We start from the raw sequence: 26,938 nt of genomic DNA on the forward strand, positions 1-26,938 counted from the left end.
TGGGACGCTTAATCGATTGAAGGAAAACGCATCTCGATATCTCTTACTGTTTTTGTTCTACGGAAACCAGTATTGAAACCGGAAGTAGTAGTAAATGTCAACCACTTCCGGTATGGGTAGAGTATTGTGGTTTGTTATGATATTTTCTTTTGACACCCTGAATCGTTTGGAGAAAATCGATTGTCGCTATCTTATACAATTTTCTTTTATAGCGATAATTGTAAAAGAGGAAATTGATTATTTTAACCACTTCTAGTTTGAATAGAGTTAACGGAGAAAATGGAACATATTCTTGGGACGCTTAATCGATTGAAGGAAAACGCATCTCGATATCTCTTACTGTTTTTGTTCTACGGAAACCAGTATTGAAACCGGAAGTAGTAGTAAATGTCAACCACTTCCGGTTTGCGTAGAGTATTGTGGTTTGTTATGATATTTTCTTTTGACACCCTGAATCGTTTGGAGAAAATCGATTGTCGCTATCTTATACAATTTTCTTTTATAGCGATAATTGTAAAAGAGGAAATTGATTATTTTAACCACTTCTAGTTTGAATAGAGTTAACGGAGAAAATGGAACCTATTCTTGGGACGCTTAATCGATTGAAGGAAAACGCATCTCGATATCTCTTACTGTTTTTGTTCTACGGAAACCAGTATTGAAACCGGAAGTAGTAGTAAATGTCAACCACTTCCGGTATGGGTAGAGTATTGTGGTTTGTTATGATATTTTCTTTTGACACCCTGAATCGTTTGGAGAAAATCGATTGTCGCTATCTTATACAATTTTCTTTTATAGCGATAATTGTAAAAGAGGAAATTGATTATTTTAACCACTTCTAGTTTGAATAGAGTTAACGGAGAAAATGGAACCTATTCTTGGGACGCTTAATCGATTGAAGGAAAACGCATCTCGATATCTCTTACTGTTTTTGTTCTACGGAAACCAGTATTGAAACCGGAAGTAGTAGTAAATGTCAACCACTTCCGGTTTGCGTAGAGTATTGTGGTTTGTTATGATATTTTCTTTTGACACCCTGAATCGTTTGGAGAAAATCGATTGTCGCTATCTTATACAATTTTCTTTTATAGCGATAATTGTAAAAGAGGAAATTGATTATTTCAACCACTTCTAGTTTGAATAGAGTTAACGGAGAAAATGGAACCTATTCTTGGGACGCTTAATCGATTGAAGGAAAACGCATCTCGATATCTCTTACTGTTTTTGTTCTACGGAAACCAGTATTGAAACCGGAAGTAGTAGTAAATGTCAACCACTTCCGGTTTGCGTAGAGTATTGTGGTTTGTTATGATATTTTCTTTTGACACCCTGAATCGTTTGGAGAAAATCGATTGTCGCTATCTTATACAATTTTCTTTTATAGCGATAATTGTAAAAGAGGAAATTGATTATTTTAACCACTTCTAGTTTGAATAGAGTTAACGGAGAAAATGGAACCTATTCTTGGGACGCTTAATCGATTGAAGGAAAACGCATCTCGATATCTCTTACTGTTTTTGTTCTACGGAAACCAGTATTGAAACCGGAAGTAGTAGTAAATGTCAACCACTTCCGGTATGAGTAGAGTATTGTGGTTTGTTATGATATTTTCTTTTGACACCCTGAATCGTTTGGAGAAAATCGATTGTCTCTATCTTATACAATTTTCTTTTATAGCGATAATTGTAAAAGAGGAAATTGATTATTTTAACCACTTCTAGTTTGAATAGAGTTAACGGAGAAAATGGAACCTATTCTTGGGACGCTTAATCGATTGAAGGAAAACGCATCTCGATATCTCTTACTGTTCTTGTTCTACGGAAACCAGTATTGAAACCGGAAATTTAAACACTTTTGGTTTTTGTAGAGTGTTAGAGATAGTCATGGTACGTTACCTGTACGTTACCTTGAGACGCTGAATCGTTTACAAAAAAATACTTTTCGCTATCTGTTACCGTTTTCGTTTTATGGTAATTAATATTGAAACCGGAAGTAACTAATTTGAATTACTTTCGGTTTGAATAGTGCAGCGTTTCCCAACCTTTTCCAACTTGCGGCACACTACGGGTAATACTTGGATTCTCGCGGCACACTTATAGATATTATTATTTGTAAATATAAAACACAGTGGAATTTTTTCTGTGATTATTGATCTCCTTCTCACAAAGGAGAAAACTCTATCACTTTTTTTTCCCGTGGTAAATCATTATGTTTATTTTTCATTCTAATTTAAAAATAGAAAACAATTGCAATGAAATATTGAACTCAGGTTTATAAAATAGACTTTCTTTTTAAAAATTGTATCCAATCTTAGATCACTAAATATTGAACGAACAAACAAATCTCTTTTACTTTTAAAACACAAATGTAGGTAATTTGTCGAAAGGATTGAATGATATTTTAAATTTTCAAGTTACGAAATAGTCTGCAATAATAAAGAAGCAATAATGGTCATAACAATGATAACCATTTTTTTTCAACATTAGAAATACATAACAGTAACCGGTATGAAACTTAAAATTGTAGATTCATAGTAGAGGTTCATAGTAATGTGAAATATAAATATACATTTTCCCCTACGTTTTGCAATTTGATTGCTATAAAATTAATAATTTTGTTTCGATTCCTCGCGGCACACCAGCGGCCAATTCACGGCACACCAATGTGCCGCGGCAAACCGGTTGGGAAACGTTGGAATAGAGGATTAACGGAGGAGATGGAACCTATCCCTGGGATATTGAATCGATTAAAGAAACCGCATCTTGATATTTTATTTATTTATTTATTTACCGTTTTTGCTCTAATACCTATCGACAGACGGACGGACGAGAAAAACCGCTCTCTAAGACTTCTGACACTTATGTATAGCATAGTTTGGACGTCTTGTAATTGTCTTTTAATTTATTCCATTACAACTGTTAAAAGCACATCGTCTAGTTTATTCTACTATTACCATCTTCTATGATAGTTTCTGTTTCGTCGCTGTTAGTCTTAAATTTATTACAACAGGTTACAAATTGTGTTAATCACTATTTCATGAATTCTTCTCTCTTCATTTTTCTATATGTTGTGCAAAGGATCATCCTTAATCTTCCTGTTACGAGATTAGTCTCCGCGTTAGTTTAGAGAGGTCTTCCTCCCTGGGGATTTCTTTGCTTCAGCACAGTGAATCACACAAAAGAAATGAATTCTAAAGCCTCTGTTTCCATAGTTTTGGAAATTGAGTTCTTCCTTTTCTTCCTCTGATACGAATTCTTTCTTACCTTTTTCTTTAATTAAACTTAAAAAAATACGTAATTCCTGGAACCAGATAGAAAACGAATATTTAAAAAAAAAAAATACATTTCGAGGTACAGAATTCGAGGAAAGAATTCGAGGTACAGTTATACGAGTAAATCTTAGAAACCTTGTTCCCGCCCTATTGTAGCAGCTCTGCATCCTGAAGCAGTCAAGTTTGTTCTGGGTGTAAAACACTGGCCTGCAAAAATAAAACAATGCTAAGCTGTTTCGGTTTAGTTAACTGATTCGCATGTGTTGGGGTGTGCTGAATCCAGGAATGACAACCGTTTTGTTCTTGGACGTCTGAGTTTCGAACAAACAGGTGGTCATTGTTGAACAAAAATATGAACACAAATATGCGATTTACAGAAACACCATTAACAGCGTAACAAATTAATGTACATAAACACCCACACTCGTGAAGACGAAAATGTAATACCACCCTCTATCAGATTGCTTGATGAAATCATCTTTTTTTTTTTTTTTTTTTTTAAAAAAATCAAACTTCGTTTGGAGCTTGTCCTTTTGTAGGTGGCTGACGAAAGATCCTTAAACAACATCCAGCAGTAGTCTGCCATCACTGTAACTTTCCAGTTCCCCTGATACGAGGGTAACTACGAAAGTTTTGAGATGTGAAATAGCTTACATACTTAAAATCAATTTAACACTTACATTTTCTCAAAGTATTCACCATTACACTGTACACACTTTGCATCCTCGAAACCCACTTTTGAAAGCAGTGTTGCCAGTCTCTTGCTTCAAGTGTTGAAAGTTCATTCTCGTAAGCCACTACAGCTTCTTCAAGGCTGCAAAATCTCTTCCCACGCATGCGATCTTTGATCCTGGGGAACAGAAAAAATCACAGGGGGCCAGGTTAGAGCTATACGGCGGATCAGTCATAAGTTTTATCTCCGTAGATTCTAAAAACTGAATTGTGATGTTGGCTGTGTGTGCGGGCGCGTTGTCATGATGAAGCAGGATCCCATGCAATCCAGTTCTTGAACGCCATTTCCGAAGCTTCTGGAACACTTTTGTTAGGCAAACAGTGGTGTACCACTGAGCAGTAACAGTCCTTTGTTTTTCAAGTAGAACAGTTGCAACATGGCCAGATTTGGAGAAGAAAGTTGCGACCATCTTCTTCCCCACACTTCGCGGTCGCTTCACTTTCGTGGGTCATTTTTGACATCGGTGCACCCAGAAGCGTAAAAATTTGCTTAACTTATGCAAACAGCTTTTTGGTTGTAGACCTCGGTAATTTAAGTGTCATTTAGACGTCTGTGCGTTTGTTCAGTAATTATGAACTTATAATGTTAAATATAAGAGAAGAGAGTGGGAAAAATTCATGATGAAATAGCCATGCCTATACCGGATAAAGAAATATTTGTTTTAAAACTGTTTTCCGAAAGGATTAAGTCTTCTCTTTTCTTTATTTATCTACTTGTGTTATACAAATGGCAATGTTTGTTTAAAAATAATGCATCTCCAACCAAACAGAGCACAAGTTGTGTTAGTAAGTCATTTCTGTCATAGGTTACGGGCTCGATTCCATATAATTAGTAAGAGGGAAAATATTCAACAAAAGTTTGAATCAAAATCTGCTAACAGTTTTGCAAGACAACGTATTCAGTGGCAGACCAAGCCTGGAGCCGAAGGGGGCTAGACCTTTCAGATTTTGAGTGAAAAAATATTTGAAACTATTATTTATATATTTTTGAAACTTTAAAGAAAACTTATAATAACCTATCATAGTCTGCCTTCTGGCTGTTCCCTCCCCCCCAGTTTTTACCTTTTAGATCCACCTCTGAACGTATTCTAAAGATTTTCAAAATTGTTTTATATCGAAACAGTTAAAAGTCTGTATTATGATAACCAGTTGACATAAAATCATGCGGTTTGCACTTATGTGCTCTTCATAATTTATTTTTCTCCTTGCCAAACAAAGTAATAAATATTTTAATGCAATATTTCTAGTAGTGGTTTGGTATATTGATATGTTCTTAGTGGTGCGAAAATTCAACGCATACTATCGCCTGCGACAAATAGATAACACCGCGTAACTGGGATTGAGAAAGTAAACATTCCGCTCAAGGACATGTAACTTATCATTTGAAAAGCGCAATAGCTGTTGGAGTAGCCGCTTCAATTCGTATGGAAGAGTCTTTTTTATTTCAAGAGTTCGGGAAAAACTTTAAAAAAAAAGAAAAAAGAAATCGCTGATAACACCACTGATACTATTCCACATAGGTGTTATATAAAGTGGTAAAAGTTCCGTTACTGGCTGCAGGAAGCGCATTTTTCATTGAAGAATAATCAAGGTTCATTTGTGAGTTAGTCATTAAAAATCTTATATATAAAGTTGACTATTTGTTTATTTGTTTGACCCTTGTAAAGTGAGCAACAAACGTTCTTTCTGTTTCATGAAATTAGTTTCGGAAATAACTTCAGAATGGAAGAACAATTTGAGTACAGTTTTCAGTAAATTAACGAGAATGTAATTATCTGTACGCTTCAGCCTTTATTCAGAAAGTAAATTTTGCCTAACGGAAAGAACTTTGGTTGCTGACTGTACAAACTAGGGATGGCCACAAAGTTCCGGTTCCGGCGGAACCGGTTCCGCGAAGAACCGGTTCTCAGGCGGTTCCGGACCTGAATCCGAAAATCCCGTTCCAGAACCGAATCTTAGGAACGGGTTCCAGAGCCGGATCTAAGGAACAGGTTCCAGATCTGGATCTGAAAACTCGGTTCCAGAACCGGATCTTAGGAACCGGTTCCAGATCTAGATCTGAAAACCCGGTTCCAGAACCAGATCTTACGAACCGGTTCCAGACCTTGATCCGAAATTCCCCAAAGACCCGTAAAGGAGGCACGAAGTTCATCTTCAAAACACTGAAAAGACGACCATGCGCTTGTGTTCTCCCCGCCCAGACCCGCTTGTGCCCCAGAAAAAAAATTTGGTCCACCAGTGGGTGTTTAGCCAAATGAGTTGGCCAGTTTGCCTGTTTATTTAGCCAAATAAGACAAACGGCCGCCGCCTGGGCGCCTGCCTGTCGCTTCCACCGTTTCATGTAGCACACTGTTCACCAGAGTTGGCGTGGGTCAATGAAAACTTGACCCACGACTCACTGACCCACCACCCACTGACCCACCACCCACCATGACCCACTCTGACCTCCGACCCACCACCCACCGTGACCCACTCTGACCCACCATCCACTATGAACCACTGTGACCCACCATGACCCACCACCCACGGTGACCCACTCTGACCCACCACCCACCGTGACCCACCGTGACCCACCACCCACGGTGACCCACTGACCCACCACCCACCGTGACCTATCACTTACCATGAACCACTCTCATCCACTTTGACCTATTCTGACTCACCAAAATCCATCGTCATCAACTCTGAACACGATCCACGGCCTCTTCTGGACTGACTAAAGAGTTTACACTTGTAATAAAATAAGAGTGTGAAATTGTCACTAATCGGAGTTCGAATTTCTAGTCAATCGCTCAAGCACCACTCTGATACAATAACGGTGGATCTGACCTTTACAATATAAAATGGTAAAGTGTTTGTCAGTAAGGAAATTGAAACAGTTCGAGGTGGGGGGAAATTAGTGTGTGCCTAAAATATACTTGTACTAAGAGAGTATTCTTGCAAGTGTTAATTTCTGAACGCATTCCACAACAAACTTCTATTAGCAGGAAAATATCCCTGTATAATATGGAAAAGGTTATGGTTTCTCAGTTCACAGTATTTTTCTCACAAAAGACTTGAAAAATCAGTTTTTCATAGTGTATAAAGGTGCTCTGGTACCCTATGTGAGAGCATTTCCATAAAGCATGCTCATAATTGTAATTTGTGTAATCACTAAAACACCACGTTAAATTTAAGTTACAAATATGCATAATTTCAATTATTATGAATATTTATTCAAAGTAGTTTACCTAAAGCAAAGGAGAGACTTATTAAAAATTAGGTACAAAGTTGAATAACATAAATAAGCCATTAGTAATACAAGTATACATTTCCCGTAACTCGTAATTTTCCACCTTAAAACAAATCTGAAATCGGATTTATTTCCTGTTGGTAACTTTTTCGTGGTAAATCGTCCGCAGCGGAATGATGTCCATCCTTCAGCCAAGAAATAACTAGCTCGTCTATCTGTAAATTCATAAGGGGAAATCCCTGTTCACACTCTGTCGTGGAAATTGATAATACTTCTACCCGATTTCTGCAACTTCTCATTGACAATCTACTTGTTAGACTTAAGTCTGATAACGATTTTTCTTGGTCAGGTTTGAAATACTCAGCAAGAAGTATCATCTCTCCATCACCATACAACATCTTTTCCATATCGAACATGTCAGTTGGCAATGTCGACCCATGGAGAACAGAAACTTCATCTACCACGCCTTTGATAGGGAATCTTGTGAATAAATTATCAATTAAAGCCTGATAAACTGATGATTTCTTATTTGTTTATAAATTTAATTTTTGTAGTTACACATGAAGGTTTGATACCATTACCAAGTTTTTTCCCCCGTCTAGAAAGCGAAAGGGAACGAGGTTCCTGGAAAGTGTTCAGAGGTGAATGGACACTTCCCTCCTTCCCCTTCAATTACCACACTGCTGTTTGCCATGTGCCAAATTACGATGAATTTAAATTAAATTATCATAATATAATTATTTCCTTGTTGGATTATCAATACTTTTCAGTGGAAAAAAGGATGAAATTTCAAAGTTCCAAATCAAAGTAAGTAGACCAACGTAAAGGAAAAAAAAGTGTAAAATTTTCCATACAATTATGCGTACAATCCAAACTTAAAAGTTCCGTGTAATTAAGCTTAGAGTACAAATTTTATGCCTATTTTTCTCACAACTTTTTTGGATTGATTGCCCTGTGCTGTAAGCGCTCCATACAATACCGTAAACATAAGCTTCAGCAATTATTATAACAGAAAGCAATGGATATATGAAGCCAAGCACTGTATTTTTTTTGTTTCTGATTTTTTTTCTTAAATAACATCGATCGTTTTCGATCATTTTTACTAGAGATGGGCACGAGTCGAGCTGAAACTCGACTCGAATTCGAGTCGAGTTTCGAGCCGTGTCAAAGGTTGTTTTTTCGAGTCAAGTTTCGAGCCGAGTTACTGTTTTTGAGATTGAGTTTCGAGTCGAGTCGAGTTTGGTACATGGCTCGCTCGTTTTAGCTCGATTTGAAATCATGGCCTGATTAAACTGTAAAACGAAAGCCATGAGAAATGTAAGCCGTACTGTGGAATACTTTTAGTGTTGCTCAGGAGAAGGAACACTGCTTGCATCTCATCTCGTCTCGATAACGAGACCACAATAGATTTTTTTTAAAATAAAAGGACAGCTTCAAATGTCGTGAGCACCAATATATGTATATACTGTAGTTTTTACCATCAAGGATGAGACCTGCACGGTCGTATTTCTGAACCTAAGCAGAAGCCCAACCCGGGTACTGATGTCAACGGGCTCGGCTCGGTTCTACTGAGCAAACAGCTCGAGCCGGCTCGGTTGGGATGAGCCATCGGCTCGGCTCAATTGAGCCGATGGCCTGAGCCGACTCGTTCGGGATGAGCCACCGAATCGGTTCGTTTCGGTTCAGGTGAGCCATCGGTTTTTGCCGTCTCGGTTAGGGGAGGTGTTGACTCGGTTCATTTCTCGGTTCGGCTCGATAGTAGATAAGCTGTGAGCCGAGCCACTCGATCCGTTGACAACCCTAAACCCGGGCGGAGCACCGCGGTGATTCAGATAACTGCTAACTCCAGAACAGAAAAATAACAGGGTTGCCGGGGTATTCTAAGATGTAACCCCTCTTTAATCAAATTGATGTGGACATCAATTTATCTCCTGGTATACACCTTTATGCTATAGCAGTGTTGAAGCAGCTCTCACGTTATGAATACTCGTAATTAATTAATTAATACGTAATATTTACCATATTTTTCAATATTTTACATCTCCTTGTCTTTATATATGTGACTGTGTATAGCTGTGTTGAAATGGCTCCCATTATGAATGATTAATAAAAGGGATAATTCAAAATTGATCACTTTTCTTAATGCTTTATTAGTCTATTTTTCTGTTAGTATCAATCATTATAAAGCATTCTAGTTACAAAAGAAATCATACTTAACTTTAAATTATCTTCATAATACTCTTTCGTAATATTCCTATATTGTCTTTAGCTTTATAATTTTCCTATGGTATTTTTAAATTCCTCATATTTAGAATTTCTTGCTAGAAGAATAATCGTCATCTAGTTTCTACATATTATTATTATTATTATTATTATTATTATTATTATTATTATTATTATTATTATTATTATTATTATTATTATTATTATTATTATTATTACCAATATTATAAAAAGCCTATTCCGGATAACAATGTTGTTATTTGTACAATATGGGGAGCTCGTGGAAACATAATTGTATGCCACATTTTCTGACTTTCGAGTCAGTATGAAAAGAAAGTTCGTCATTCCTATGCAATTCGATACAATGACACATACCAAACAAGTTTCCCTTGTGGTTTAATACCAATCCAGTCCACCTAATAACTTAATTTTACCAGAAGTGACAATTATAATGATGTTCGCTAAATCCTCTCGTATCATGGTAAAAACGAGTTGAAATCTTTAAGTTTTATGTCCCGCGGTTTTGCCGGTTAGGCTAAAGGAGACGGTGATGATGAGAGATGAATGAAATGGTGGAATGAAGAAAGTGTGAGGAAACGGGAGAATCCCGAGAAAACCCACGAGCACGGTGTTTGTCCACCACAAAGTCCACACGGCGCGAGCTGGGATCGAACCAGGGGTCCCAGGCACCGGAGGTGAACACTTTACTACTGAGCTACCGCCCCCCCACATATCATGGTAAATAAAGTGATGACTTCGCTTCTTCATATTTTGTATGGCCGGAAATTCTCTTTTATCTTATTCATTGGAGGAAAACGTTCTTACAGATTTAGACTGGACTGCAACTGAACACGTGTGGTTTATTGTTCAACAGCCCTGCAACTCTGCAAGTAAACAAGTTACCACCAAACGGAATCTGTAATCAGAGGTCCCTCCCTACAGGGGTTCAGACTTTTCTTTACTGAATAGTTTTAAGCTCTTTCCTTTTTTATAGTAGGCAATTAAAATAGGAGAAGAACAATATTACTTTTCTGCGGCAGTGTGTCATTTATTTGAGCAAAGCTATGGTAGTCAAAATTTGCAGACACTCCTCAAATAACAGGAAGAATCCCACAGCTATTTACAAAGGCAATCGGAAAAACAAGTTCATTTCTCTGCTTTCACGAAATATTTACATGTGTGACACTTTGCGTGATGAAATTAATAATAATAATAATAATAATAATAATAATAATAATAATAATAATAATAATAATAATAATAATAATAATAATAATAATAATAATAATAATAGTGAATATCTACAATATATTATCATTATTCATACTTTATCTTATATCTGACAGCAGTGTTACATACATAATTTTGTCTTCTTCAATCACAAGCCACTGTTGTGCTTATCCGATCCAAATCTCTCCTCCATATCGTTCTGCTTATTTACGTAATAAAGTACTACTAGACTAACATTCATTCAAAACAATTCTTTGATCCAATACTTGATCCAATTTTTTGTTGTATATACCTACATTCATATCCAGTTCCATCTAAAGAAACTATAAAAAATATTTGTTCCCGAGCGTTATAGTAGTGTATGATTGAATTCCGGATATATGAAGGCCCATAAATATGCAAATGACATATGGGCCGTTAAAATTAGTGCAATATGCATTGGGCCGCGGAGAACTTCGCATTTGAATCAATTTTACACGAATCCCGAGAGAACACTTCGCGAATGTAGCATAGATTGTGTCTTAAAGTTACTCATATACAGACCACGACAATAGTCTAGGAGACAAAGTTTGTGTCTGTCTTTTATCGAAAAAGTATCGTAAAAGTGGTGGTCTCTTAGGAATTATATATGTACCTGGAAACGTATGACTTCATGCCCACCATCAGTCATCTTTTGCAGAATTAAGTGAACGAGAGATATATATTTATTTATTTATTACTAAGCTACCAGATACAATCTCAGAGGCCATTTTACACTGGAGCACTCAAATCAACAATAATAACAACATTGGGAAATGAAGTGGAAGGATGGCGGCCAGGGTCTGTATTTTAAGGTACCATCTCAACATTGACCTGGTGTAACTGAGGAAAACCCTGGAAAACCTCAGTCAGGATACTGAACTCTGGATTCGAGCATGGGACCTTCCGATTGCGAAGCAAAAACGCTGTAATAATAATAAATCTTTGAGTTTTACGTCCCAGTCTTATGTCGAATAGGCTAAAGGAGATGGTGATGATGAGAAATGAATAAAATGGTGGAATGAAGAAAGTGGGAGGAAATGGGCGGGCCCCGAGAAAACCCATGCAGACGGTGTTCGTCCACCACAAGGTTCACTTGGCGGGAGCAGAGATGGAACCCAGGACCCCATTCACCAGAGGTGAACGCTCTACCAATGTGCCACGGCGGTCCTTATAATAATAATAATAATAATAATAATAATAATAATAATAATAATAATAATAATAAGTGTCATTGATAATAATTGTATTGTATACTTGAAGAGAGTACTTGAACTACACACACGATTAGGCTCGATTTGGCTCGACTCGAAACTCGAACCAAATTCGAGTCGAGTTGGAGGAAATTTTTCGAGCCGAGTTCTCGAGTCCAGTTCAAACATGTCTGTTTCGAGTCGAGTCGAGTTTCAAAGAAAAATCGCTCGAACTCGCTCGTGCCCATCCCTAATTTTTACAAACCAACTCACTACCAATTTTCCATATATAGAAAAGTGCCCCTCCCCACATAAAGGAGAATTTTAAAAATGCTAGGACACATTCTGTTTATTTTCAATAACGAGTTAATACACTGAATTTCAACTCCGTAAGTTTAACGGCTTGCGAGATACTCATTTTTTTTCGCAAAAATTTGGATCCTCACTACCTCCTTAGGATATTATGCATTATAATAAAAGCAATATAACATCCCAATTTGGATTAAGGTCGAACTATATACCAAAAGTAGTTTCACTTGACTTTGCAATTTGACCATGATGATCAGGCACACATAGTTACATGCATTTTTTTTTTATATATTACAGTGATTCAAAAATGTATTTTTTCCAGTAGTTAGCTCTAAAAACTCACAGGTCTCGAAAGCCAAGTTGTAGTGTAAGTCCTATTGCTATTATTACAATTAAAAATATCAATGTCCAAAAGTGTCTGAAGTTCCTTTTTCACTTAGTTAGATATACTCACCTCAGGTAAGTAGACAGAAACAAGTGGAAAAGGAAGGGAAATGAAGGTCTTGAAAGTAAAACGGAGACAAATTTACCAGTCTTCAGAAGATACTGTCTACAATGCAGTGAGCAGAGAGGGTCGGTAGATCATACTGAGTCAGTGGGTCGCAGTGGGTCACGGTGGGTGGTGGGTCGCAGTGGTCATGGTGGGTAGTGGGTCACAGTGGGTCATGGTGGGTGGTGGGTCGCAGTGGGTCACGGTGGGTGGTGGGTCACAGTGGGTCATGGTGGGTGGTGGGTCGCAGTGGGTCACGGTGGGTGGTGGGTCACATGCTGTTGACCCACGACCCACTCAGAAAATTTGACCCACTTGACCCACCGACCCACTGACCCACTCAATCTCTGCTGTTCACAGCCTGCCAGCAGCTCGGATTTAGCGTAGGGATGGTCACAATGTTTCGGTTCCAGAGGAACTGGTTCCAGACCTGGATCCGAAAACCCGGTTCCGGAACCGAATCTTCTAGAACCGGATCCGTTCAGACCCGAAAACCGGTTCCACCAGGAACCGGTCCTGACCATCCCTAGTACAAATCCATACCGTAGACTTCGCATATTTCCTAGTGTTATCCATGATACAAGTCGAGAGAGAATTTTCTTGAGATGCGAGACAAGACGAGATAGAAACAAATACACTTTACGAGTTGTGAAAGCATTTTGACTATACCTTTTTTAGACAAGACAGATTCAAATCTAGTCTCAGTGACAACACTATTAAGGAAAAGATCTTACGCTTTCTATGATTTTTGAATTGCGTCTCCTAAGGGGAAGACGTTAAAAAATTATGCTAAAAGTAGAGTATCCCAGAAGCCCTTGAAGTTAGTGAGATGAAACTCGGTTAGCCTACTCGTGTTTACATGGTTAGTGGGAGATCCGGGATCGAGTACCGGCGGGAGATAATGTTGTTCAGATCTCACGATAAGTTGTAGGTCCACCTCTATATCCTCTACGCTGAAAGAGACGCTAAGCTCAAGCGTGCATCCATGAAACCCAGTATATAAACTATTGACAGTGATGCCATCCTGAAACTTTATAAAACTCCATTTTTAGAGGCAGAAATTCCCATTTTGAACTGAGAACTCATTAGTCTACTTCCTGTCCATGAAACTTTTATTGTTGTCGTATGAAGTAAGTATATGAGAAATTCTATATAGTGCCAGATGTGACGAAATTTCCCTTTATCCCTTTTCAAGAAATTAATGTCAAAAAAATTTCACAAAATTGGATTTTCCCATAAGTTGGCATCACTGACTGTCCATTAAAAATTACTAAACCCATGCTTTCGACGATTGTGGTTCTAACACGTAAGAGGAGCAATTTTTACAATATTTTAATCCTCCATTTCGTACTCATAACGTTGTAAAAATACGGAAATGATTGAATAAGTTAAAATGATTTTTTAAAAGATAATTAGCACTTATGGCGGCATGGGTTTGCAGTGTTTATAGTAAAGGGATGGGAACGGTGCTTAAGCTGTTTACAAGTGATAACAGCTGAACCGTTCGAAATTATTCTTTGAGCACATTTCGTACTTCCATCGAGCTGGGTTTTTATAATTTGATTTCGACTTAAATATGCATCCTAATCGACGCGAGGAATTCAAAATATACATATCTTTCAAAAACTTTTTCCATAAATGTGTTACTTCCATGCAAAGAAGTGGTATTTCAACAGTAACGGTTCTAGAAGGTAAAAACTGGAGGAACAGCCAGACCCCAGACTATGATAAGGATATAATAAGTTTACTATATACTTTCAAAAATATATAAATAATAGCTTAAATTATTTTTGTAATTCAAAAACTGGGCGACCTAGGCTCCTCCGGCCCCGGACTAGAATCGCCACTGTATTTCAGTTAATATTTAATAACTTAAAAAGGGAAAAAAACAGGTAAATTTGATAAATTTGTTTAATACTTTGAGCCCAAAACCAAAACGATGTGGAAGAAGTTTGATTGTAACTGCTGAAAACGTATCCATTTATCGAGCAAAAATGCGAAGAAACACTTGATATAAAAAGCATCTGATGATAGAACTTTTTCACTACGGGAAAAAGAACACCACTAAAGAGAATAAATTCTTTAAAAAATGTAAGGGTTGCTACACGGGAAGATATCAAAGAAAATTTCCAAACATAAAAAAATGGTTTTATTATTCTCCGTGTGTCACGCAAACTTGAGTGGTGTTCGTTGCTTGCGTTTTATTAAGTTCACGCATTTAATATTTATTCCTTAAAACTCTTTTTCTACATTGACGTTGCTTTATTTAAGATAAGTTCACTTGAGTTTGCTTTTCTTTCCTCACGACATTACTTTCTAGCGCTGTTTGGTTGTAACACTGAAAATTTATATAACAGAAATTGCTTTTCTTTTCTTTTCTTTTCTTTCTTTTTCTTTTTCTTTTCTTTTTTCTTTCTTTCTTTTTTCTTTTTTTGTTTGATGTGTTGAGTTTAGCTTCTCTTTTAGCACTGAAGCAATATGGGATGTGGACCCATACTTTGAGATGGAATTCGAACCGTCATAATGCGTTAAAATTACGAAGATTTCGTCATAGATTTAAAAACGCTTTCATTTTTCCATATTTTTGTAAATATTCACATGTCCATTCGAATGAAGTGGAATGAACTTGTGCATAAAAGACACTATGAAGGTCCTAGTATATGTGACTAAGGAGAAATGTACCTAGGTATAACTAACTAACTCTATGGCTTATCAAATCGGAGGTTCAATAGCGCGTTCACAAAACCTTTCCATTGACTTCTTTCCTTAGCCAACTGGATGCAGTTTGTACTTTGTATTCCTATTTCTGCGAGATCCATCTTAATAATATCCTCCCATCTGCGCCTAGGTCTTCCTAATGGTTGTATTCCGATTGGTCTTCCAATTAAGACTTTGAAAGCATTTCTACTTTCTTCCATCCTAGCTACATGACCTGCCCACCTAAGCTTCCTAGACTTGATGACCCTAGCAATGTTTGGTAAACGGTTAAATTATGCAGTTCTTCGTTATGAAGTTTCCGCCATTCCCAAATTCCCGTTCCTCTTGGGTCTGAATATTCGTCTCAGGATTTTATTGTCAAATACTTTCAATCTGCGTTCTTCCCTTAAAGTGAGCGACCATGTTTCGCATCCACGCAGCACAACAGGCGTGATTATCGTTTTATATATTTTAAACTTCAAATTCCTCGATAGAATTATCGACGAAACTGAATAATAACACGAATTCCCTGCTTTACAGGAAAATGTATAGAATCTTTAAACGTATTGAAGTTCCACCATGAAATTCGCAAAAATGTCTGAATTTCCCCCTACTCCCAGATTTTTTCTATTTTGCCACTATAATGTTAAAAAATCCAATATCGCTGTTGTATAGTCATTTTCGTATTAGACACCCAAAATGACTACTTATATATACGTTACAAAACTTGTGTTGAATAATGTTATATAATATTAACCCTTTCTGGGCTTACATTGCAATGCAAATTTCAGTTTCATGTCGATTTAGTGTATTTTTAAAATGTGTATATTAGATATTTGACATGCGAAATACAAGGCAAATGAGTCTATAAACATTCCATTTTAAGATGAATACAATATTCAGGGATATTTTCCGTGGAATTACTACATTACTTCTAGTAAATGCTCTTTTACTTTCATGAAAGTAATTTTTACAACAGAAACAGTGTGGAAAGGATGTTAAATTTGTGTACCATTTTTATCATTGGGTGAAACTGCTACAATATTTGCTATTTAGGGTATTCTTTGTCCATTTATAATGCTTCAATGTGTTACAACAGAAAAAAAATGAAATTTAGAAAAAAACAATCACCTACAATGTCTGTCAGTGAAGTATGGTAAATGTCCAGGGAGGTAAACTGTAGAGTACCATGGAACAAGCTGTTCGCAGATGATGTTGCTATATGTGAAATATCCTAAGATAATGCAAAGAGGAAACTGGAAGATTCGAGAAAAGTGTTGCAAGAGAGAGACATGAGGATAAGTAGAGCAAAGAATATATGGCACTCAGAAAAGACCATGGGAGCTGCCTACCGCTACAACATGGGAGGCTCTACCTACCTCGAAATTTAAGTGTTTTAGATATACCTCGACTAAGATGGAGGATTATATACAGAAACCCTACACAGAACACAATCTGGCTGCTAAAACTGAAGAGATCTGAGTCGGGTGCTGTGTAAGAAAAAAGTGTGTTGTAGTTAAATGGCTGCATACGTAAAACGGTAATAATACCAGCATTGACATACTGTATAGGAGTAAAACTTGGGCAAGCAGAAGAGTCTAGGTAAAGAAGGTGGAAGTGTTGGAGATGAAAATGTTAGGATGGATGTGTGGTGTGACGAGGAACGATTATATAAAAGACTCTGATCAATTGGGTCTTTTGAGTAAAAAGCGTCAAGAATACAGCCTAAGATGGCTTGGACATGTAAAACAAAGAAAGGACGACTATGTGGGAAAGAGAACCGGAAAGCTGGAAGTACCAAGTAAAAGGAATAATTTAAAACCAAAGATGAGAAGGAAGGAGAAGATACAAAGAGATATGGAGAATAGAGGACACCCAGGATAGAAGAGAGTGGAGGAGAAGAATTAAATATGAAAATGCTGACTCCATATAAACATGGGAAAATACGAAGAGAAAGAAGAAATTAATCAATAAAATAATACCCAATCATTGGCCTTTAATTTATGCGTAACACGATTAAGTCTGTGAACAGCGTAATTAAAATTCAATATATAATACATATTTCGTGTCATGTTCAAGGGCGCCCATGTTGTAGTTTCCAAGCGGGGGCAAGTATGAGCGACGTTTCAAATATAGTTTCAAGTTTTGCTGTAACTAATGTAAAAATTCTATTGGGTTTTCGATATTCTGAAGTACAATTTCTTCTAGGGGGGCGAGCGTCCCACCTTGCTCCCTTGATGGGCGCCCTTGGCCATGATATAATGCGATAATAAATAATAAATATAGTTGACATATTAATGTTACACTTGGTGTTCAGCAATACCCATTTGCCTATCTAAAGTAGAAGGGGCACTTAGGCTAGTTGATCATCAGTAGGATGGCCAATTCTTGTCTTCTGTAGTTAGGAGCACTAGCTGCTTCCCTACGCCTTCGGCTCACTGTATATTATAGCTTACAATTGTCTTTAATTAAAAGTTGTAATTGTTTAGATTTATTTTTTTTTCTTTTTAGTTTGCTCCCCAACTAGTTTGTGGCTACACAAATATTAATTCTAAAATCTAAATATGTTATGGCTCTTGTCTCAGTAACAAATAAGAAAATACGTTCATTTTTGGTGTTTTCATTATTCTTTCTGAAGTACGAGTAATTAAACTGAAACAACACAGTTTAAATTGCAATTAAATTGCTGTACGGAGAGATACATTTTAACGCTGGAATTCAATTATGATTATATGCTTGTTTCATTTCGAAATACCCTATGTTAAAACTTTGCAGATCTTAAGTTACAATTAAATTGTCATAATAGTTTTAAATTTGGAAATTACTTGAACGCTAGTGAAATTTACTGGTGTCAGACAGGCAGCACGAGTAACGGAGCGGCGAGTGTTAACTTTTAGAATTTAGCGTTACTCGCAGACTGAGACAATTTCCTTTTATAATAAAGATGTGGAAACTTGGAAATATGAATGGTGAATTAGAATAGGGTATACTATGCTTACAGGAACTTAGCAATTAAAATTTCATTATGCAGATAGTCACTTGCACAGCTCGATCAGTGTTCTTACCATAGCAGTAAGTTGTGATGTTTTATAGTCAAGAACTTATAGAAATGTTTTGTGGTAGCTCATATATTTAAGGAATTAGTTCCTTAATTGCCATTTATACAGTATTAATTTCATGGAAGCCTCCTGTGATATCTCATAGTGAAGGAAGTAGTTCTTAGAAACATCAACTAATATCTTGTGGATAGAAGGTTGCTATGGCATCTCATAGTCAAGAAACCAAGTGTTTGACAATAATAACTGGTCCTGTGATAGGAGATCATTGTAATATCTCTTACACGGGATGTACTTGAACCTGAACCCACAAAGTGGGGGAAATGTATATATTTCCTGAAGGCTTGGGTCAAGGTAAGATCAAAACCGGTTACCGAAATTGGGGAGGTCTCCAGCATTTTGCATGAGGGCAGCACGTTACTTATTTTTATTAACATCTTTAAAAGTGTTTTAAAGTCCGTTGCAACCCCGAAAAATCTGAAACGGTGAGACAGATATGAAAACAGAAAAACATGTCTTTCATCATTTTAAAGTATACGTATCAAAGTCAAATAAATTGTCCCAGGGTCCCCCGCAGGGTCCCAGACGGGGTCAACTCAAAATTTTTAAATGGAAAGGCGGATCAACTTGCACATCGTATGAAAGTTGGTGTTAAATAAAAGAAGATAAATCAAGACGCAACTCTCTACGATAAGCCTGTGCAAAATAGCGGTGGGTCAAAATATCAACACAATCTTCATTACAAAGTCTATGGCCACTCGTGTGAATCTGAAACGGTGGAATAGGTGTAGAAACAAAAACGGATATGTCATTATTTCAAAAGTATAATGATTCAAAGTAAAAAAAAAATGTTACAGGGTCCCTCGCAGACTCCTAGACAGGGTCAAACTCAAAATGTTGAAATAGGAAGGGGTTCAAATTGAGTATCGTATGAAAGCTTATGTTAAGTGAAAGAAGAGGAAACAAGTCTCGATTCTTGATGAAAAGTCTATTGCCACTCCTATTAATCTGAAATGGTGAGACAGGTGTAAAAACGAAACAAACGCATAAATGGAAGCAATTACAACTTTTATTTTAGAAATATTTTAACCTACAATCCACAGAGGGCCAAAGGCATGGAGGAAACTAAAACAAACTCTATGGAAACCGGAGTTTTAATGCCACGTTCACGAAAGCTCTCTATAGACTTCTCTCCTTAGCCAAGTGGATCCAATTTCTACTTTGTATTCCTATTTTTGCGAGATCCATTCAAATATTGTCCTGCCATCTGCACCTAGGTCTTCCTAATGGTCGTTTTCCGATTGGATTTCCAACTAAAACCTTGAAAGTTCCTACTTTCTTTTATTCTGGCTACATGACATGCACGTGATCCTGCGCTACATAACCTGCGCACCCGAAACTGTAGTAATACGTCGCCTTAGACATGAGGGTTACAAAACCAAAGACTTCATAGAAATTCTAGGGGAGGAATATTTGGAGGGGGAAGGCGAAAATACCAGAGTTCCATCTTTGCCTGAAATAGGCATGTAAGGTGACTATGTATAGGTTCCTTGGTACGATCAATAGAATAAAAGCATCATGAGTCAAATAGGATGAAAAATGTAAAAAATGGCGGCCGGCCGTACTTTCCAAATATTTATAATTTCTAGAATTATTAACCGATCGGAACTGTATATGAATCACATAATATAAGGAGTACAAGTTTTCGTTTTTTAAGTGGAAGACAATATTATTGTTTATTGTTTCATACTTTGCGTTTTAATATATGTCACAACTACCCACTGTCGTAGGTCTACTTACGTTTGCAACAATATGTGTTTATGTTTCATATTATTTGATTTTTTTTCTATAGCGCTTTTGCACAGAATATGACCTCGTATTTTCGTTCTCATAATAACGTCTCTGTTACTTTGGTAATATAATTAATACATTTTCATATCACCTTTTCTCATTTTCTACTAACTAAAGACATGATATATTAGCAAGTAATATCATACTATTTTGTTCTTCGTGTTAACAGCGTTTGTTATTCCTCATAGCCCGTTCTTTTTTTAGTCCCGGGTAGAAGCTACGCCACTCACCTCAACATTCAACACAACTTTTACTCGCTCTGATGCATCTTTCTTAATGTTTCAATGCAATTTTTAAACATATTCACCCACAACATAGCCGAAAATCCACAAACTATCAGAGCACCAGCTTTCTTCTTACCCCTCTATATCTCCAGAAGATTGACATTGAGGGTTTTCCCCTCTAATGACATTAATTATACACAAAAACACTTCGTTTGCGCATAAACTCGTCTAGGCATGCGCACGAGATAAGTTTTGTGGCTGTCTCGTCTCGAAAATGTGCTGTAAAAGTGATGTCTCAACTCGAAAAATGTATATTTCTCTATTGGAAGAGCCGTTCATAACTTATCGAAAATATTATTTGATATTTTGACGCATACATAACTTGGAATATTATGATTCCAGTGAACTTCCATATATTTAATTGTCTCTGCATTTAATTACAACCCATATCCTTACTAGCGTTTAATAAGACCTCTGCATTTCTTTCTATTGTTCTCGTATCAGATTTACATGATGAGCATACGTCCCTACCTGTTGCATACCATTCAGCTCTACGCCTGGTTCCTGTCTTTGATTTTCCTTATAGCATACTGCAGAACAAAGTTGAATAATAATGACTACAACGCATCTCCTTGTTTGAGGCCATTCCGACGTGATAGCTCTTGGATAAGAACAACTAGTTGTGGGAAGCAACTACTTAAAATTTAATTCGTGAAGAGTTAAATATGGTGAAATTCACTTTAAAAAACGTTTACTAAAGAAGGTGCGCATCTATAATTAAAACAATTGAATACAATTTAAAAAAATAGGATGACTGATTGTACTTAAAATTCATAATAGAAGATCATAGATATGTATGAATGCGATAATCTGATGAGATAACAGATAAGCGCAAATGAGAAACAGATAAAAAAAAAAGGTTGACAAAGCATTTATCTGAAACAGTCAAAATAACGTAACAAATCTATTGACCCTATGGGAGAGTTCAAGTGGCTTCTATCTACATCTTCAAGTTTTATTCTTTAAGTCTGTAGATGTTTTTAGTGATTTGTACTCTCATTTTTAATCATAGTATCTATACTTTAGTTTTACAAATACGATAAAATAATGTTTTACTTTTCTATTTACAAGCATACTTAGCTATCTTTACTCAGTAAATATACAGGGTGATCCAAAAGTAGGTATACACCCCTGCATTGATCAAGTATAACATTCTAGCTTATGGATTTATTTGCTTCGGCTGTTCTGGGCTTAAGGTACAAGTAAAGAGGCTTTAAGAATAAATAATACAGAAACTAAGTCTACCTGATGGATAACAATATGAATACAGTGAGCTGATCAGTAGGGGACTGTATACCTACTTTTGGGCCACCCGAGCATCGAAGATAATGTGTAAACTTTTGTAAAGTCATTAGTTAAAATGTCTATAATTGCAGATAGGACCTGAATCCATTTTGTGTAGCTCTGAGATAACCTTTCTATGCCCTCCAGGAATTTGAACGAAATCATAGACTTGGGGATCTTGGTCAGACCCTTAACTAATCCAAAGTCATGATTGACACATCGTTGGAAACCATATGGAACACAGACTTCAACGACGTAACATTTGTGCAATTCCCGCTCCTTCGCCGAAGAAAACGAAGAAACAAAAAGTCCTAAAAATATGAAAAGAAAATGAATTTGGGGGCTCTGGCAACTTTTTCAATCAACCTACGCTAACAAAATAACGCTAATGAGTAGGAAACACACTTGTGATAATAATATTTAAAAAATGGTAGCTATTGCTGCAATATAAAGCGAGATAAAAATTCAGAACAAAACTCCCAGGAAAAGAAGTACTTACCACTATTGAAAAATTCATAGTAAAAATTGAATATGACATTCTCACCTCCATCACTCTAGTACAACGTTATATGCACATTATTTTTGCTGTACACATCATATACAACAACAAGAATTATGCTTCTAGACCAATTCAGTAAAAACGTATCTTGTCTTATATGGAACTATCCTGAAAACAAATGTAATTTGCGTAAAAAAAAAATGAGACTCAAAAAATTAGCCAAGTTTGCCCCTCCTCCCTCTGTATAAGCAATAAGTACACATACAGGGTGTTACTATGTAGTGGACTACTTTATTGCTTTACATATCAATTTTTACGAGTGTGCTCCCACGGGGAGGAGTGATACTTTCCTAAAAAGCCTGACACAAAAAGCAAAAACATGAAATTTACTCTCCTCTCCTCCGCGGTACCCACCACATATGTAACATGCATATCGTCGAAACGATTCATCCTTCCGAAAAGGGGCCGCGGTGGCTCAATGGTAGAGCGTTCACCTCTGGTGCTTCGGGTCTCAGGTTCGATCCCAGCCCCCGCCAAGTGAACTTTGTGGTGGACAAACACCGTGTACGTGGGTTTTATCGGGGTTCTCCCGTTTCCTCCCACTTTCTTCATTCCACCATTTCATTCATTATTCATCATCACCGTCTCCTTTAGTCTAACCGGCATAGCCGTGGGACGTAAAACTCAAAGATATCATTTCATTTTTTTCCTTCCGAAAAACATTAATGCCGAAGTTAAATTCCTAGCTTAATTAGGAGCAGAGGTATTGAGATTTTAAACCTTGACGCAGCAGTTGCGTCAATGGGCGTCTAAAGGTTAAAGAAAAACTATTTAAATATAGGCCTAGTTCAATGTTGACTTTACACCGTCTTAAGCCTTTGACACTTGCCCTTTCTATTCACAATGTTGCGTATGTCCCTACAGAATTACAAAAATGTATAAATTAAATTTCAGAATAAAATGACTCGGGCTCTTTCTGTAATCATCAGAGTGGCGAAGCGTACTATGAGGCTCTGAGGCCGAGCCTACCCTTTTCCTACCGTATACTTCCTTTATCTTTGTATCTTGTAAAATAAAGTAAATACGTCAACATTTTGATTTTTCAGTAACAAAGTAGTAGGTTGGAAACACTTGGAGACACTTCCGTCTGAGCCTCACCAACTCGATAAACAGGCTTACGGGCTATGCTACTCAGGGAGCGGGAATTGCACGCATTGTTGGGAAGGCGCAAAGGCTCGCGTCTCGAAGTTTAGTTTTAGCGTTGAAGGCATCTTTTAATGCTAGTATGTTATAAAATGATTTCCTTAACACAGAGTAAGAAGTTTCTGTGTAGAATTATGTGTTTTTATTAGTGTTGTTTAAGTTAGGTATATATTCTCAGGAATTATTCAGAGCAGCTGTTTTTTTTCCTACATGGGACCTGGACCATAATGGCTTGTAGAATATATTAAACATAAATTTAACAAACGCTACCATACAGGATAAAATAATAATACTTTTCTGTAATTTTAGTTGAGTTTTCCAATTCATAGAATCACTGCGATATTTACGATTTTGTTTCGGGAAGCTTTGCTTGCTTCTGGAGGGGCTTTTCTAACTGTATTCCTGGAAATGTGAAAATTTTGCAATATATATAAAACAATAAAAAGTTGCAATAAAATTTCGGTGAATGCTTAAGTCCGGAAGCTACCCTCTTAAATATGTCACTGCATAGAAAAAAAACCTTTGAGTTTTACGTCCCACGATTATGACGGTTAGACTAAAGGAGACGGTGATGATGAGTAATCAATGAAATGGTGGAATGAAGAAAGTGGGAGGAAACGGGAGAACCCCCAGAAAACCCACGCACACGGTGTTTGTCCATCACAAAGTGTCACTGCATAGAATACAATATTAAATTACGTTGATTCAAATGAAGTTTCTTCTGAGCATTAATATTTCTAGTGAAGCCACCATCACGTGATGAATTAATTAAATACAGCATTGTACTTATTTTAAAGTGCAAAATGCAAGTAACAAACGCTTATTCAAGAAATCTGACAGTTAACTGTAAGAATGTATTTACTTTTTCTCTCCCTCCATTTTCAAATATGCAGGAAATGAAAACAGCAAGTGAGGAGGAAAACAGCTAAGGGAGTTCTTTACAATAAATAGATTTGATAGTTTCTTTTGCTTAACTCAATAAGGAAAATAGAATTCTGAATATAAACATTTTATGATACATTAAATGTTATTTGTGTTATTAGTTTATCAGGCCTACCCTACTTTGGGATTACGCTTCGCCACTGAATCATCAGTTTAAATGTACACATATATTTTTAAACTATACGTAAAAAAAAATCGAATTGAAATCTGAATATGCTTTCACCTTTGTTCTATAAATAACTGTGCACTTGGCAAATTGAAAGGCATATTTATAAAGGTAACCAAGAAAGTTCTGTCACTTTTTCACCCACCACTTTTGAACATCGATATGTCACTTAAGACGTACCTGGAAGACCAAAAATAGTCCCCATCAGCATCCACAACATTATGCCAACGTTCTGGAAGGCCATGGATTCCATCGCGGTAGAACTTGGTGGGCCGTGAAGCGAAGAAGGTATTAAGTGCATTTTGCACCTCAACTAGGGATTTGAACTTGCGTCTTCTAAGGTGATTGTCCAAGGAATGGAACAGGTGATAATCAGACGGTGCAATGTCCGGGAGTATAGTGGATGCACTAGTGTTTCCCATCCAAGGCGTGGAATGGTATCCTGGGTCATCCTAGCCACGTGGGCTTAGCGTTGTCTTGTAACAGGAGAATCCCTTTGCGATTCAGAAGTGCTGGCTTCAGAGTTTTGAGTTTTTCTTCAACACGGCTCAACTGCCGACAGTACACAGTTGCATTGATGCTTTGATTAGCAGTTTCCCATGCACAATGCCATGAGCAGTCCACCAAACACACACAAGGACCTTCTGGTGAGTGCTGGTTTCGGCTGTTTCGGAACTGGTTGATGTAATGCTAACCAGTGATGACGGCGCCTTGGAGCTTCGTACAAGACCCACTTCTCATCACATGTCAACATCCTGTTCAGAAATGGCTCCTTCCTCAGACGAGACAGCAAAAAAACACAGGTGTCTGCTCGCGTTGCTTTCTGGCCCGGAGTCAGATCATGTGGGACCCATCGACCAAACTTGTAGTGGTTCTCAAGTTCAAGGAGGTTCTGCCGAATGGTCTCTCCATTCACACTGAATTGTAATCCCAGTTCCTCACATGTCTGGCCACTAATCGCCTCAATTGCTGCTTCAAGATATTCATTTTGTACATGTATTGGTATTTCTGCACATAGTGCGTCTTCGAGTGTTTCGTCACAGTCCTTAAACTTGTTAAACCACGTAATCACGACACCCTCACCAAAGGCCTGATATACCTCGCTGCAGCAGCGTTTGACCCCAGTTTGAACTCGTATAGGATACACGCCCTTATGATGCTCTATGGAGTCCCATGTTCACTGGTCCTTACGTATGTTCATGGTGTAACTAAACCGCCACAACCAGGTAATATGTTGGCTATACCCACACCAACAACTGACCTTCGTCTTATCTCCATTCGCATTCAACTCACGGTGTGAGGGTCAATTGGATACAGACCTCCACAAAAAGCGGTAGAACTTTCTTGGTTACCTTTAGGTCTTCATTGACATTTTTTTTTTTTTTTTTGAAAAAAATCCCTTTTCTACAGAATTGTTTCTTACTAAACATTAACTCCGAATAATTGTGTAGTAGGAAATTAGAATCAGTTTTAAAAAGGTAATCTATTGACTTTCACTGCAAATTCTACAAGATTATGATAGGCTATCGGACTACAATAAATATTTCGAGTATTAATATACATTATGTCACAATATTTTAAATGTAGAAAAGAGCTAATTTGAAAATCGACATATTCTCCTTACCATTTTTTTTACAACAAAATCTACAAATCGACAAAATTGAATTTTAATAAGTTAAAAAAGTAACCGTTTGTGAGCAGTTCATTCCAAAATTAAATTGAGTTTTTGGAGGGACCTTAAGATGCCAAATCGTGGATTGTATCAAGATAATCTAACTACAATCTCGGATTTATTTCGTGACGCTGTTATATGTGACCAAGGAATCTAAGATGGCAAGAAACCAATCTCCGTGAGAACTATTCGAATTTGTGAGAACTTGCTTCTGTACATTTAAATGTGGATGCTGTTTGTCGATTAGGAACACTTGTAAATGATAATGAACAAGGAAGCAAGTGTAGGATAAAGGAAGAAATAACGCGGAAAGGTGGAATTGGAAGAGGAGTTCTAGAGAGCTGTTGCTTCTCAAGAACGTTATTTGTTATTATTTACAAGTAGTGGGAAAGAGTCTAGATAAGGAAAACAATAATTTAACAAATCGAGGAGAGAGAAGTAATAGGTGTGTACAATTCTCAAATAATGAGCTGCTTATCTGCAAAAAATTAACACAATATCTTCGAAATTATCTGACATATTTTACTACTCAACAACACAAAAACTTCACAGGAAGGCAAACTGCATTTCTTATTTCAATTGCTAA

The sequence above is a fragment of the Thermobia domestica genome, chromosome 18 (assembly GCF_964235325.1).
Source record: "Thermobia domestica chromosome 18, izTheDome1.hap1.1, whole genome shotgun sequence".
NCBI lineage: Eukaryota > Metazoa > Arthropoda > Insecta > Zygentoma > Lepismatidae > Thermobia > Thermobia domestica.